The 4,676-nt window shown below is 42.7% G+C and overlaps 1 long non-coding RNA gene across 1 annotated transcript; it reads right to left on the bottom strand.

Annotated features, from left to right (window-relative positions):
• Positions 1 to 256: 256 nt before the first annotated feature.
• Positions 257 to 3,560, bottom strand: LOC115514419. The gene is made up of 4 exons (XR_003968966.2): positions 3,180 to 3,560; positions 2,601 to 2,857; positions 1,815 to 2,052; positions 257 to 1,222 (listed from the first exon to the last, which is right to left on the bottom strand). It is a non-coding gene; the product is annotated as an uncharacterized LOC115514419 (long non-coding RNA).
• Between the last annotated feature and the right edge of the window lie 1,116 nt (positions 3,561 to 4,676).

Raw genomic sequence — 4,676 nt, 5'->3', positions numbered from 1 at the left:
CTGATTCAAATCACCAGTCAAAAGGCTCTTTGGGCCATGGGTTACCCAAACAGACTGTATTGATTTGATAAATCAGGTAATTAATGAGTAAATAACAACATTTTCTCTGTGCTTTGCTGATACAGCTTCAAAGGTGAAATTTGTTTCAGAAGTGAGAAAAATTCACACAGAGAGAATAGTATGTACGGAAAATGATTTTCCCCCAGAATAATCTGGGCCTCTGACATTTCCATATTAAGAAGAAAAAGCATTTAATAAATCAAAATTACATATTCATTCTCCTGTACGCTTCTAAAATAGCTTACTGTGAAAATGCCTTGTGTTAATATGCTGACAGGTTCTGTGTAAATACTATTACAAAAAAAGCTATATATCATATAATATTCGACACCCCGCTATTTACTAGTTTTCTCTGGACTAAGCAATAGCATGCTTTGAACTCTCAACAGGGAACCAAGTGGAATGTTAAGTAAACCCAGTAGCTTCTTTTGAATGTGCCAGTTTATACCGGTTCAGTTCTGGGTAGCAAGGGTTAGAGATTTCCTTTCTGATCAGCTAAACACTCTTTCCAATCTCTCTCTTTAACCAGGCATGAAGACTCAATCCTCCGATCACTCTGTGCCTGTGCCGATGGTCCTGAAGAAATACCAACAGCTCACAAGCGGTACAGACTTCAGGAAAGAGAGTGGAGCCTGCTGTTGGCAAAGCAGAGTGTCTTCCCCAAAGCCCTGAAGCGAGTTGTAAAAAACCCCTGCAATCCGAGATTGAAATGTTTCAAACAGGGCAGATGGTAGCCAGGAGGTAAGCCTCTTGCTGGCAATAATTTTCCATTGGCGTTTGTGGGAGAGACCCATAAACGTTGTTCAAAGTACTTTTTGGTATGGTAGATGTGAAAGTTGCAAAACCGATTGCATTTCTGACCATGCTGTGGGATAGAAAATTAAATGCAATATTTGGATTCTTGAAGAATTGAGTAAACAATTGGGGTTCACGTATATATGACAAAATCTGCCACTAAGCACTAGACTTGTCATCGAGAGAATTGTCAGATTGTTTCCAGTTCTAAGCTGCCTGTAAAATAAAGATCACGTGGTATGGATCCCTTGAAGCCAGAAGCTGGGCAGGGGAGCTGTCCATGTGATTGGCCACCAAGCAGTATTTGTCCTTTAGAGCCTCCCATTTGATGGTGATTCTCAGTTTTTGAGATGCTTGAAACTGAGGCCTGTTAAGTGAACAAATGCAATCATTTTCTGTTGATCGCTTCCAACTCTTTGGCTAAACACAGGCTAACAGCAGACCAGGAATGTATTCAATTCATTTAGTTTGAAACAACTGAAACTGTGGCTCTAGTTTAAAATTCCAAGCTTCACTATGAAATGTTGAAGATGGCTTTGGCCCCCCGGCCACCTCACTTCAGCTTCTGAGAAATTTTTTTGCCCTGTTCTGGGATTCCTGTTAAAGTACTTCAGTTAAGCACTGGTTCTCAAACGGTCATGTGTACACGAATCACCCCAGGGAATTCGTTGAAACACACATTGGTATTTGGTAGGGATGGGCCTGAGATTCTGTATTTCCAAGAAGCTTTCGGGTGATCATGTCAGCCCAAGGGTATACTTTGAGTAGCAAGGTACTAACCTTTGACCTTCTTCTGTATTACTTACTCCACCCTGGGGAGAAAGAGGGACTTATCTCATTGGTGAAGTAGCAAGAATCTGACAGTTATTCACCCACGATCCTCCTGCAAAGGAATTTATACGGGCAGAGGCCACTTACTGCGTGTGACGGCCTCTTTTACTCTCTCCCCTTGCATGTACCTTGCCAAGGGGTGGAAGTTCTCTTCTCCATCTGTCGAAGTTCCTGGGAAGTTTCTGCTGGTCAGGGCAGGGGCCTGTGACAGACAGATCTGGAAAGTCAGTGCACACCATGAGGCCGTGTATTGGTAAGCCCCTTCAGGGTCCAAATATTGTTCTCAATCCAGCTCCACAGCAATTCGACTTTCCTTCTGATCCTTCCTTCGAGTCCTGTGTGTGTGTGTCTCAGTTTGTTACGAACCTGGTGGAGAGAGGAGGGTGGTTCATTGGTCCTTTAACTTCTACTGAATGCTGTAGAAAAGTCAGCCTTCTGATATGGGAGCTCATCTGGTCTTCCTGGAGATCTGAGGCCAGTTATGTACTGTATAGGATCTGCAGCTACCTTTCACCTTGAGTGGCAAGAGGGAGGCAAGGGTGAGGGCTATTTTGAATAGGGTTTTAAAAATGGGGTCAACTGGCTTCCTGTTGCTTTTTACATCTTCGGAACCTGTTGGGCAGGTTTAGTTTCCCCGAAGAATGTTGGAATTCAGATGAAAAGAAAGGCCCCTGGGCTCCCTGGGAAAGCCCTAGAGTTCAGAGCAGTGCGGGTGTGGGGCTTCCTCCTAAGGGAGAGTCGAATGCTCTTTTAAGGAGGTTAGAGGTTCCAAGAGTTATGCCATAGCAGTAGTGACTCAAGTTTTAGTTAATTCTATCCCGCTGAGTCTCCTCTTTGGACACTTGGTAGTATTGGATTACTCCTCCACCAGCTTGCAAGTTGGCCTGTTACTTGGCCTTACAGAGTGACATTACCTGTAACCCTTGTCCGACCAAAGGTCTATATCCTCAGGCAACCATGGCCGGTGGCCCAGCTTTGTGTTCTCTTTTACGGGGATTACCTTGGCCCAGATGAGTCTGCAATGTGAGGATCTGTGACATATTTCAAAGTATATTGGCTCTCGTGTCAGACCAAGAGTCAAATGTCAGCCCTGTCAATTATTAGCAAGATGCCTTAGAGTCCAGGGCATACTTAATTTCTCTGAGGTTTAACTTTTCTCCTCTACGTTCATCTAAAAAGTGAGAAAAAATGTTTAGGGTTAAATGAGATAGCATAAACAAAGTACCCGCCATACAGTAGACCCCATAACTGGTGTGTATTATTAATATCATAGCATTTTTACTCAACCTTTGCTTCCGACCATTATTTCCTCCAGCACCTACTTTCCGCCACAATCCCCGGGAAAACAAATATACACACATATATACATGCATTGTCTGCATTCAATTGCTTATGAACCTTAATATCAATTTATAAAAATAAGGTCAAGTAGTAATATGCCTCAGAAGAGCATGCCCACAATTCAAAGGTATCTGTAGTGTTAATGACTCTACCTTCCATTTTCTTGATCTTTGTAGTATGGTAAATTGTCTCCGAGGACGTATCGTTTGAGGTAAACAGCACTTTTATACATTCCAGTCTTGCTAGGCAGCCAGTTTCATGCGAGTCAACTCACCCACCATTAATTTGAATCTTTCCATATCGAAAGAGAACAGATACTCAAGCTTGGTGACAGGATGTTACCTCTTATGATTGAGAACATGAAGTTGTTAAGCACATTAAACTGTGACCTGGCAGGTTTGACAGTAATATGCAAAGTAGCATATTAGTTACAATGGGAATCACCTTCCTCTTCCTTCTTTCAAGGCCCATAAGGAAAACACATAACTAATGTCCCAAACTCTTAACTTGTTTCGATGTCTTTGACAGCGTTTGCTGCTAGCACATCCTCATGGAAAAGGACACCTATGGGAGCCAACAATAGCTTTAAAGACTTTTTGGTTATGAAATAGAAATGGTTATAACCACTCTAAGCCAAAGCTCTGATTTCATAGAAAATCAAGAGGCATGCATATTTAGCAAGTTTTCTCTTTGGAGGTGGAAATATGGTGGATAGTGCCATTTGATAAAGATCATACTGGGCATAAAATTCGAACTGTTGGAGAAATAGCTTCTTTCTCAAAATATTTAATCAAGAGAAACATTGGAAAAGAGGAGTTCATTTAAGATAATTTGACCATTGGCAGAAATGTATGCTGTTTCAGGGAAGAGCTTTTTATCTACTTTGCTTTCTGAAATGTGCCAAATGCTTAGAACAGTCCCTGCCACTCAGTGGGGTTTAACGGATATATGCTGAATGAACTCATGTAATGATTTTTTTTTTAAATGTATGACCAGTCATGCTATTAAGTCATCAGGGGAAGAAATTGTTGTTCTGTTATGCCCAGAATTTGTGATCCCCAAAGACCACCAGGGAGCCGAGTCCGATGCAAAAGCAAAAGAGCCTTTATTCGAGCTAGCTCCAGCTCAATCCCCTACCTGCACCGACGCAGCTGTGAGATACCAGGGAGAGAGAGCGGGTTTCAAAAGCACAAAGGTTTTATAGGGGTCTAGGGGCAGTTGGTGAGGTAATGGCTGTGGCCTCCGCCGATTGGCTGGGGAAGGGTCGGAGTCCTGTTACGCAGTCTTCGGGCGTGTTTTGATCGGGAAGTTTGAACGGGTGAGCGGGTGGTTACTCAAGGGGAGGAGGCGTGGTCTGAGGTTTCTGCAATTTTCCCGGAAAGGGGGCATGTCGGGGACATAGTCACTCAAGGTGGAGGACACAGAACAAGATAGAGTCGGCTGGCGTAGGTCTGCCCTTTCAGTTCAATCATTTGAGGGAATATGATTCTTCAAATCTGTTTCTTTACTTGCCAAATTGCTGGCTTTTTTGCTCTTTTCTTTAAAGAAAAAAAAGAAAAAGAAAAAGAGATGTCCACTTGCACCAATGTGACCAAACCTTTATTCCTTTAAGGGACAAGAAATGTGAGAACCCACTCCAGTAAGTTCAA

Source organism: Lynx canadensis, chromosome B2, assembly GCF_007474595.2.
Source record: "Lynx canadensis isolate LIC74 chromosome B2, mLynCan4.pri.v2, whole genome shotgun sequence".
Taxonomy (NCBI): Eukaryota; Metazoa; Chordata; class Mammalia; order Carnivora; family Felidae; genus Lynx; species Lynx canadensis.
This window is presented reverse-complemented; position numbering and strand designations above follow the sequence as displayed.